The 12,281-nt window shown below is 34.8% G+C and overlaps 1 long non-coding RNA gene across 1 annotated transcript; it reads right to left on the bottom strand.

Annotated features, from left to right (window-relative positions):
* Positions 1 to 362: 362 nt before the first annotated feature.
* On the bottom strand, positions 363 to 11,134 carry LOC143399329 (uncharacterized). Its single transcript, XR_013091402.2, has 3 exons — positions 11,087 to 11,134; positions 10,586 to 10,761; positions 363 to 951 (listed from the first exon to the last, which is right to left on the bottom strand). It is a non-coding gene; the product is annotated as an uncharacterized LOC143399329 (long non-coding RNA).
* Positions 11,135 to 12,281: the final 1,147 nt, after the last annotated feature.

Below are 12,281 nucleotides of genomic sequence, written 5' to 3'. Positions count from 1 at the left end.
GCTCAAGACTTTGACACTTACTGACTTTAACAGGGTTGTGCAATCCATGGACATGGGAATTTAGCTTGGCTGAAAATGAATGTATTTTACCTGATAGTTTTCTCAAGAAGGTGATGGCTCCCAAATGTCTAAATTAATATTTTGACTGAATTCCACCACATATGCCTCATCTCTATGGAACACAATGGGAGACTTGTGTTTTGGGGTTGATTAACGGAGGACACAGGATTAGCACATAGAAAAGACTAAATTGTAAATGACTGAAAAGAAGCTCATTTGTATCTATTTATTCATCCTTATTAATAGTTTTGGGCACTTAGAAATGCCTCAAGGACAGGCAGAATTGCAAGTAAATAAGTTTGTGAATACCACCATTAAACTCTGGGTATTTGAAATACACAAAAATGGCGAAAATTAATGGATACCAAAATCTCAAAAAATCAGATTTTCTGAAATACATTTATAATTCCAACTTAAATTATTGCCTCTTGAATACCAAATATTTACTTGTTAGCAAGTAGGGCATATAGTAGCTCAATGAATTATCTGTTCAAATGTTGAATTCAAATCTATTAAAAGAGTTTTGTTTAAGTAATTTCTGGTGAACTCTGAACACATTTCAAGTCACTGAATTTTAGAGATCATTACTGAGCAAAATATATTTTTTGAACAAAATATATTGGAACATTTGGATAAGAACTACAAAAAGATAATCAATCAGATATTTATGAATGATAATTCAGAACATCAACATTTTAATTATGAAACTTGAAAAATCCTTTCATATTTCAAGGATGACTTTTAAAACAAAATTCATATGAAAAAAGGCAGAAGAGACTGTTGATGGGGGGCAATTTTGGTGAACAGCCGTAGTCTGGAGTCCTGGTTCTGTTTCATTTGGTTTTATAACCTGGACGTTCACCCAAATTATTCGAACTTCATTTTTCATATCTGTAAAGTTAAAGGATGAGAATAAATAATATATGCTCTTTTTCATCTCTTATATTCTATGGATTTATCACTCTGTGAAACAGTATAGAAGTGTTCAAGCACTTTTTTAGAAAGTTTTATTTGAATCATATGTTTTACTGCTAAAGTTAATATTCTCATAATCACTAGGAAAAAACAGTAACTTTTCCTAATTCATATTTTCTTTGATCATTTTTCTTAAATAGCTGCTAATATTTATCCATATAAGAATTTACATGGGCTGTTAGTGTTTAATGGCTCTACATCAAGTGTGTCAGGGGCAATGTTCTTGTCCACTGTCTTGTTCCCTCTCTGAACTTAGTAAATCTCCACAGCTCACATGAACTCATGTCTTCATGATCAGTAATAATAACATAACATGTCACACAATAACACATAGGCAGGGGTGTCATTCAGGAATTAGAACTCAGGATGTCAAGGAAATAGAAAAACCTCAAGAAACTTATTAAAAGGTAATGAATAGGGGGACAGTGCAGGTGCCCATGGTACCTTTCAAAGTATGTATGCAAATTTTGTAACTGATGACCATTAGACTTGTAGAAAAAGTAATTTAGGACAATATTTTGTATGCTGTTTGTGTAAAAAGAAAGCCAAATAAGCCAATAGCTAAGTCTCCCATGAAAAGTATCTGAACAAATCTTTCAGGGATACCCTATATGTGAGAAAGAAAAGTTTCTGATTTCAGGAGAATTTATTTGCTGTGTAATTTAAATGTCTTCTGATAATCATAATCTTTTGCTAACCTTGCATTATTTTTTTAAGAAATTTTAAACTTTGATAAATTCTCATGTTAGTGTTTAATATAAACTCTTACAATGAATTTATGTACTATAGAGTATTCTAAACTGAAAAACTGATTGATGAATGTTTTTGTGCACACACATGTTCTACAACAAAATAAACAAAACTATTTCAGTGTTACACTATTACTAATCATTATAAACAAGTTTTATTTTCCCTTATTATAAAAAATATCAAAACCTAAGAACCAGCTCAGTGATAACTTGAGGAATGGGCTGATGAGAGAGTTCTAAGAATGTAAAGCAAACTGCTTTCTCTCGTGTCTTAATATCCAAAAGTTTCACTTGACTTCATTATTAAAATGTCAGTTCTGTAAACATCTGACATCTAGGGGAATGAGCAGAGGGAAGATGCCAGACAAAACATAGTTGGAAAAATAGAAGAAAAACCAAGGGTATATCATATTATTAATCCCAAAGGAGGAAAATTTTTAAGTGGAAGTGGTTGAATATTGAACAGAGCACTGAGTATTTTTTAATGATTTGTAATAGTTTAAGCCAAATTGCAAGTATCTGCAGATAATGCCATGATTACATAATACCATAAAAAGAACCTTGTTGAGCGGGGCACTGTGTCACATGCCTGTAATCCCAGCAGCTCAGGAGGCTGAGATAGGAGGATCACAAGTTCAAAGCCAGCCTCAGTAAAGCAAGGCACTAAGAAACTCAGCTAGACCCTGTCTCTAAATAAAATTCAAAATAGTGCTGGGGATGTGGCTCAGTGGTGGAGTGCCCTTGAGTTCGATCTCCAGTACTAAAACAAAACAAAACAAACAAACAAACAAACAAAAAAACAACCTTATATATAAGGAAAAATTATTACTGTAAGATTGGCAGAGCATAGGTACATCTATTTGCAAAATGACTCAATGGTTTCAATAGCTCATGATATTTGTTTCTGTGTAAAATACATTAACAAATATTTTCTTTCTCATGTAGAAACTATTTTTCTTCTCAATCTTTTAGGTGCTCTAGATCACAAATATGACTTGAATTTGGAGATATCTGTGGGGTAAGATGTCATGTTCCCATAGTATCATGATGGTCCTAGCCATTGTGCCACAAAAAGGCAGAAAAAGCAAGTTCATCTCTGACTCCCAACATTTTTCTCTGGTGTGGGCAGACAGTAAGAAGATATGATCATTTCTCATAAATTTGTTGTAATCATAGTCATCTTTCACTCTATCACTGAGGAAACCACAAGGACATTCTGTTATTTCAGTGCTGTGATTCTTCTTGACAGAGATAAAAATTGGCCTAATTATCTAGCATATCCTTTTGTTTTGTTCTGGATTTTTTTTTTTTTTTTTTTTTTTTTTTTTTTTTTTTGCTACAGATTCTGTGGATTCAAAGGAGATAGAAGTCACTAATCTACTTTTCTTCCATCCTTTGATCCCACATATTCACTAGTGATGAATCTATATGAGACCTCTTTCTTATTTTCAGAGACAGTTATAATATAATTATTTAACTCCTGGTATATATTCAACGGTTGCTTTTGTTTTTAATATGTATTTCCTTTTGTGGTATTACTTTAAGGTGGCTAAAGTAATAGAGTAGATTGTTGAACATTTTTCTCAAAAGAAAATTTTCTTAAAAAATTCATCACAAGAAATTTCTCTTTATTCCTTTACAAAGAAGCATACTAAAATTTTTTACAGCTATGTAAAAATAGCCAGTCAATGTTTTCAAAGAAGCTCTATGGAAACTTTCTCTCTGTGATTTCTTTTCAAGAATATGTTCAAAACATACAATGATGTTCTTTATTTATTTAGTCTTGTTAAAATTTCTTCATGTTCATGTCATATTTTTTTTCCTTAGGGTTTCTTAAGACAATCCTTTTTTTAGAGTAAATGCTTGTTAGTAGTGGCATGCTTGCCAGCTGTATTTTCCGGTGGTCACTGACACTTATACCTGAATAAAAGTATTTTACTAGTAGTTATTGATTTGGCTCTGATGATAAAATGTTCTGCTTTTGTGTATAAAATGAACCCATATGCACATCTATAAGTGTTACTCTTTGAACATTTTCAGGACATTTCCCAAGTCTTCTCTGGCTTTGTGAAATGAGGTATATGGTTTTGTCTGCTTCTGACTTGCATGTAAGCATACTATGGAGAATTTAGTTTTTGCCTAGAAATTCACTAATATAACATTAAATTAACTATAAATACTATAAATTCATAGTTTTTAAAAATTGAGCCATAGTTTATAAGAATAGGATGGATATCGCTTTTGACAAAAGTTATGGTATGATACTTTGGAAATATGGTAAATAAGGCAAAGTTATTAAACAGTTGAATGACCAGCATCTTTATATTCTGTATTTTAATTTTTGTTATTTTAGTAATCGTAAACTTTGTATCAGTAAGGGTCATTGTAGGAAACATAATTGACTACATACCTTAAGTGAATAGGTAAGAGATTAGTTATAGAAATGTAAGAGTGGCAAAGGCAAAGTAATAGTAAGGGCACAGGCACTAGCAGTAGTGGGAAGTAGTTATCCTCAAGGCAAATGAAAGAAAAAAGTGTTACTATTGCCCCAGAAAAACTGGAATTATGGAAAAGTTTTTGTTAGTGTGTGACCCTAGGAGGGACATGCTAATGCCAGAAATGTAATGCTAATCCAGTCAGATGGTGGGGAATATATCTTGACTTGTCTCTTTTCCCATACTCTGATGTTACTCCTGTGCCTCCCATTAGCTGACCCCAACCACAGTGCAACTAGCCAGGGAATCTGGGTGACAGATAGAAAATAGAAGGAAAAAGAAGAACCTTGGAAGGAAAACAAAAGATAAGCACCAAAAAAAATGTATGAGAGTAAAACTAGTCTTTGATTATGATGTTAGTTGTACTTCTTTTTACTCTGAATTCAACAGCAAGGCAGCAAGGCCATAGATTGAAGTGTATTGTACTAAAACATAAAACCATGTGACAAAACTATTAAATCTTAGGGTTTTACACAGTTACTAATCATCTCTATTGAATTTTTGCAGGATTAAATGAATTTAAGTTCATGGTTTTTAAAATTGTTTAATTTTCTAAATCCTTTTCCCTCAACATCTTTTTAAAAAAGTACCTATATTAAAAGATAAAATTGCAGATAACTGGTTGAAGAAAGAGTCTATGAATCCTCCACTCAAACTTTCTCTTCTATTTTTTTTAAAAGAGAGAGAGAGAGAGAGAGAGAGAGAGAGAGGGAGGGAGAGAGAATTTTTAATATTTATTTTTTTTAATTTTTGGCAGACACAATCAATAAATGTTATTCACCACATCAATAGACTTAAAGAAAAGAACAATATGATCATCTCGTAGAAAAAGCATTTGACAAAGTATAGCATCCCTTTGTCTTCAAAACATTAGAAAAACTAGGGATAACAGGAACTTACCTCAACATTGTAAAAGTTATCTATGCTAAGTCTCAGACTAGCTTCATTCTGAATGGATAAAAATTGAAGGCATTCCCTCTAAAATCTGGAACAAGACAGGGATGCCCTCTATCACCACTTCTATTCAATATAGTTCTCGAAACACTGGCCAGAGCAATTAGTCAGACGAAAGAAATTAAAGGCATAAAAATAGGAAAAGAAGAACTTAAATTATCACTATTTGCGGAAGTCATGATTCTATACCAAGAAGACCCAAAAGGGTCTACAAAGAAACTATTAGAACTAATAAATGAATTCAGCAAAGTGGCAGGATATAAAATCAACACGCATAAATCAAAGGCATTTCTGTATATCAGCGACAAAACTTCTGAAACGGAAATGAGGAAAAACACCCCATTCACAATATCCTCAAAAAAAAAAATAAAATACTTGGGAATCAACCTAACAAAAGAGGTGAAAGATTTATACAATGAAAACTATAGAACCCTAAAGAGAGAAATAGAAGATCTTAGAAGATGAAAAAATATACCCTGTTCATGGATAGGCAGAACTAACATCATCAAAATGGCGATATTACCAAAAGTTCTCTATAGGTTTAATGCAATGCCAATCAAAATCCCAATGGCATTTCTTATAGAAATAGATAAAGCAATCATGAAATTCATATGGAAAAATAAAAGACCCAGAATAGCAAAAGCAACTCTAAGCAGGAAGTGTGAATTAGGTGGCATAGCGATACCAGATTTCAAACTATACTACAGAGCAATAGTAACAAAAACAGCATGGTACTGGTACCAAAACAGGCGGGTGGACCAATGGTACAGAATAGAGGACACAGAGACTAATCTACAAAGTTACAACTATCTTATATTTGATAAAGGGGTGAAAAGCATGCAATGGAGGAAGGATAGCATCTTAAACAAATGGTGCTGGGAAAACTGGAAATCCATATGCAACAAAATGAAACTGAATCCCCTTCTCTCACCATGCACAAATGTTAACTCAAAATGGATCAAGGAGCTTGATATCAAATCAGAGACTCTGTATCTGATAGAAGAAAAAGTTGGCTCCGATCTACATATTGTGGGGTCGGGCTCCAAATTCCTTAATAGGACACCCATAGCACAAGAGTTAATAACAAGAATCAACAAATGGGACTTACTTAAACTAAAAAGTTTTTTTCTCAGCAAGAGAAACAATAAGAGAGGTAAATAGGGAGCCTACATCATGGGAACAAATTTTTACTCCTCACACTTCAGATAGGGCCCTAATATCCAGAGTATACAAAGAACTCAAGAAACTAGACAATAAGATAACAAATAACCCAGTCAACAAATGGGCCAAGGACCTGAACAGACACTTCTCAGAGGAGGACATACAATCAATCAACAAGTATATGAAAAAATGCTCACCATCTCTAGCAGTCAGAGAAATGCAAATCCAAATCACCCTGAGATACCATCTCACTCCAATAAGATTGGCAGCCATTATGAAGTCAAACAACAACAAGTGCTGGCGAGGATGTGGGGAAAAGGGTACTCTTGTACATTGCTGGTGGGACTGCAAATTGGTGTGGCCAATTTGGAAAGCAGTATGGAGATTCCTGGGGAATCTGGGAATGGAACCACCATTTGACCCAGCTATTGCCCTTCTCAGACTATTCCCTGAAGACCTTAAAAGAGCGTACTACAGGGATACTGCCACATCGATGTTCATAGCAGCACAATTCACAATTGCTAGACTGTGGAACCAACCCAGATGCCCTTCAATAGATGAATGGATAAAAAAAAAATGTGGCATTTATACACAATGGAGTATTACTCTGCCCTAAAAATGACAAAATCATGGAATTTGCAGGGAAATGGATGGCACTAGAGCAGATTATGCTAAGTGAAGCTAGCCAATCCCTAAAAAACAAATGCCAAATGTCATCTTTGACATAAGGAGAGCAACTAAGAACAGAATAGGGAGGAAGAGCATGAGAAGAAGATCACTACTAAACAGGGTCGAGAGGGGGAGGGAAAGAGAGAGAGAAGGGAAATTGCATGGTAAAGGAAGGAGACCCTCATTGTTATACAAAATTATATATAAGAGGAAGTGAAGGGAAAGGGGAAAAAAACAAGAGAGAGAAATGAATTACAGTAGATGGGGTAGAGAGAGAAGATGGGAGGAGAGGGGAGGGGAGGGGAGGGGGGATAGTAGAGGATAGGAAGGGCAGCAGAATACAACAGACACTAGTATGGCAGTATATAAAAACGTGGATGTGGAACCGATGTGAATCTGCAATATGTAGATGGGGTAAAATTGGGAGTTCATAATCTGCTTGAATGAAATGTATGAAATATGATATGTCAAGAGCTTTGTAATGTTTTGAACAACTAATAATAAAAAAAGAATAAAAAAGAGATAAATTAAAAAAAAAAAAACTTTCTCTCTAGTCTTTATCTTATCAAGTTAAAGAAGATCCTCTGAGGAACATCTTAGCTCCAAGAAACTGTTTGGGAAACTTCATTTTATATAAAGAAATCATAAGTAGAATTCTTAATCCTTTGATTATTAGTGGGAAAAAATGCCAGCTATTTCTGTAATTTGTAGAGACAGAGAATATATTAAGAAAGTTTTAGTGTTTTTACTAAAACCACCACCAACAAGAAAAGAAGCACAGATGCATGAGGGAACTTTTGTAGGTGATGGGTATGTCTATTGCATTAATATGGTGATGACTTCATGGGTATATGCGTCTGTATACTCACCACATCATACACATTACATATGTGCAGTTTACTGTATGTCAATGCTACCTCAATAAAGCTGTAAAAATGTAAGCTTCAGTGTTATACTTTGTTTTAGTCAGCTTTTGCATGGCTATGGCCAAAAGACCTGACAAGAACAATTAGAAGAGAGAAAGTTTATTTTGGCTCATGGTTTCAGAAATCTCAGTGTATAACCAGGCAACTCTAAAGCTCAGGGCTTGAAGTGAGAAAGGATATCATGGCAGAAGGGCATGGTAGAGAAAAACAGGCTCAGAACATGGCAATAAGGAAGAAGAGAGAGAGAGAGAGAGAGAGAGAGAGAGAGAGAGAGAGAGAGAGCGAGCTGTGCTCACCTCAAAGTCATGCACCCAGTGATCTATGCAGCCACACCCTACCTGCCTTCAGTTACCACCCAGTTAATCCTTATCAGTGGATTAATCCACTGATTGAATTGCAACTCTCATAATGTAATTACTCATCTCTGAGTAGTCTTGTATTATCTCACACATGAGCATTTGGGGGACATCTTATAGCTACACCGTAACATACTTTAAGATGTTCTAGTCTTTTTAAAATTTTTATTTATTTATTTTTAGGCGGACTCAATATCTTTATTTTTTATTTTTATATGGTGCTGAGGATCGAACCCAGTGCCTCATGCATGCTAGGCTAGCACACTACTGCTGAGCCACACTCTCAGCCCCTCTAGTCTTATTCTCTCTCTCTCTCTCTCTCTCTCTCTCTCTCAATATGGAATGTGTCACTGATAATTCCAAGACTGGAGATATCCATTCTTTATATGTATACACATATGTGTATCTCTCTCATAAAATATGCATGTAAATTCTAACACATATATTGTGGTAAGTGTTCAAAGAATTCAGTAAGAGAGAACACCAGACCTGGTGACCACAGGTCCACAGAAAAAGGCCCCAAGTTCTCAGAGAAACAACCAAGGCTTTTGTTATCTAGCTGTAATCCATTTTCTCCCATTAGTTCTCCACCTGCTCAAGCTGAATTTATCTCCTGGGTGCCAATAATTTGCACCCTACTTTTTACTCAACTTCTATATATTATCTTGTTTTTGTTCTCTCTGCCTGGTACTTCCTCTTATTTCTGTCTACCAAACAATGCCCTGTTTTGAACTATTACCTAATTGAAATCCGTATCAGTTTCTATAACTGTATGAGTTCTTTGCTGATCATTCAGCTAAAAGTGATTCCCTCTGTCGTCCTTTGAAATCTCCCTGCATTTCATCATTTTTGGGATTTTTATCCTGTAATATATTGGGATTAGTCAATCTTAAGTTTTATATTTCCATTCAGTAAATATTTAACAGATGCATATTGTGTGCAATAAGAACTGTGTCTGTCCTTTAATGAATTTTCATTTTATCTCAGGTGAAATTTAGTTTCTGAAAGAAATATTGTATTTACACACCTCTGAAATTGTATAAAGTTTAGGGAAAAAAAGTGTCCTGAATTTAAAAGCTGCTGAATAAAAATTGGTGAATGTATAAAGTGATTTCATTTAGCCATTGATATATATAGTGATTCTGAATTTATGAAGTGTTACATTGAAAGCTACCATGTAGTTTATGTTTTCAAGCACCTATATTAAAACAATTGAAGAATGTACCCTCTGAAATTTATGCTGAATTAATCTGCATGCATCATGAGGAGAATTGTAGGAATAAGTATGAGAATAAATGAAATCCATTTAAATATATGTATTTTAGGGGAGACATTAGTTAGTACTAGTATTACTGTAAATTTATTTTGCCTTGCTTTTATTTATATTTTATATAAATAAAAAAGGAAAAATGAGGGTGGAGCATCAATATCTCAACAACTCTGTTCTTCACCTCATCGTGTTGTCTATATGGAGGCTAATTTTTTCTTCCATCAATGCTGATTCCCATGAATGCCTAACAGAAAGTAGAAAGAACAGAAAGGAGAAGTAGATACATCAAATTTTGCTTAGGTCTGCTGGTAGATTTCCATGATGTCAGCCCAATTTTCTTTTTCTTTTTTTTTCTAAAACAGGAGGTATTTGGCTTATTTCTATGTTTCTTCAAACTACTTATCAGTCACAATTCTGAGGGTCCTTCAAATAGATACAGTATCAAATTACCTGATTCCAGTTATAAAGTAAAATTTTTAAGATAGGGTTTTATGTCTTTGTTTTTCTTTATAGTTGATGGGTGGCTCTGAGTTGCATTCTGACTGAACTCCTGAAAACAGTACTGAGAAGCTGTCTATAAATAAACAGTTTTGTTTACAGGAACTTACTGAGGAACTGGACTTGTACCACCTGCCATTTGTCCAAGTTTGAGGCATGAGAGGAAGGGGTTTCACTCCTCTAAGATAATTCAAATAACCTATTCTACTTCTACTTAGGAAAACTTCTTTTTCTTTTTGGTTTAAACTAGACATAGCTACCTTTCTCTCATTTGTACACCCTATAGCTCTTTAATCATCCTGTTTTGCTTTTTCCATTATACCTGGCTGTCTCTTCTTATAAGCTTTCTAAGAACGTTATTTCCTTTGCCTAATGTGTCAACCTACAGATAATTGGGCAGCACAAAAAGACATTTATGAAAATAAACTGCTTAGAATTATGAAAATAAATATCTGCAAAGTTTTATACTTACCCAAAATTCTTAATTTAAGCCAGCTAAGAAACTTCAATTCTGTGGGCTAGTGGCAAACTGGAGTCCATATGGAGTTTCTCAATCGGTCCTCTGAGTAGGTGGGATATAAATATCATACAGTGTTTCTTCAGTGTCCCTTCCATGGTCCGAGATGCAGTCTTTTCAGTCTGGTTGGCCTATGAATGGGGTGTCATGACAGAAATCCTTGGTGAATTTTGTTTAATGAGGTGATCACTCATCCAATAAATAGAAAGGCCAGATACTTATTTCCTAAGTTGTGTTTTGTATACCTAAAGTGTTATTAGAAAGGGGAGGCAATTCTATTACTAATTTAAGGCTTGCTGAAAGCTTGCTATTAAAGCAACTAAGAAATGAGTAGGCAGAGTTTTCTATACATTCTGTAAAACATGAAGTAATGTGAAGTAACAGTCCAGAAGACAGTCTGGGGGAAAAAAATCCTATCATCCTCTCCTAATTTTCATCCATTTAGCTCACACTTACCAGTGTCATAGCCCACGCTGACTCTGATGGCTGGGAACATCTGTAAGATGAAGAACTAGTACTGTATTCTGAGTCACATTTTCTATTTTTATTTTAAAGTCCTATTTAGAGCTTGGCGAGTATCAGGCTTGTCCTGATTTTCCTTAGTTACTGTGATTCAGCCAGTTCATTATTTGCAGAATGCACGTTAATGGTTGAAATTGTTTTAAATGGATGCTTGAGGTAAGAGAAATAAAGACATTGAGAGCTTACAGGACAAAAATTTAAATAGCCTTTAAAAATGAGTACATGTATCTAATGAGAAAATGACAGAATTTTATATTTTGTTTTTCAAGTTGAAGGGAATTATTTGGAAACTTTCAAAGAAGCCAACTATCAGTGAAAACAACAGAAGAACTGAAAAGGAGACCTACCCACTGCTATGCTCATGGCCCTGTTGCCTTAGCCATTATAAGGAAGTAGATCCGGAAATAGACATGCATGACTGCAAGACATCAGTACAGTAACCGGTACTTTCAGACATCACCACAAAAACACTCAGGATTTCACAACCCTCTCACACTGGCAATCTCAAAAGGATGCCTTGGGCAAGGTTCTCATCATCTTTTGGGTAAAGCATGGTTTCTCAGCTGTCCCCTCCCAAGTCATCCCCTATAAATCACTTTTCTTGAAGGGCAAACTAAAGTTTCTTGGTTTCAAAATCATACTTGTCATGGTGAGGTAAATCCTACTCATGCCATTAGAAAGTTTAATGTGTTCTGATATCTGGAGACAGTGATCAGGTCCTATTCATGGGCAAAGTCCTTGGTTCAAACATGGAAAATCTGAAAACCATAGCCTCAAATGCTTTACTAATAACAAAACCTACATCACTCCTGTGTATTTGCAAAAGTGTTTATTACTCTGGTTCTTTAAAAAATTTTCTTGGCATCTTAAGCTTTGATGTTGTCACTATAGTCATCAAAGATAAATTCAATCACCTAGAAGATCTCACTTTGCCAATATATTCTTTCTGGCCCCATAAAAACCCTCTTGGGATTCTCTTCTCTCCTCTAGTTTAACAAAAGCTAAGAGAAATGGAGAATTCATACATTTAGCAATTTAATTGAGGTTAAAAAAAAAAATGAGGCTGGGGATGTGGCTCAAGCGGCAGCACGCTCGCCTGGCATGCATGTGGCCCAGGTTCGATCCTCAG

This window comes from Callospermophilus lateralis, chromosome 5, assembly GCF_048772815.1.
Source record: "Callospermophilus lateralis isolate mCalLat2 chromosome 5, mCalLat2.hap1, whole genome shotgun sequence".
Classification (NCBI taxonomy): Eukaryota; Metazoa; Chordata; class Mammalia; order Rodentia; family Sciuridae; genus Callospermophilus; species Callospermophilus lateralis.
Note: the sequence above shows the minus strand (reverse complement) of the source record. Positions and strands in the feature narration are given on the sequence as shown.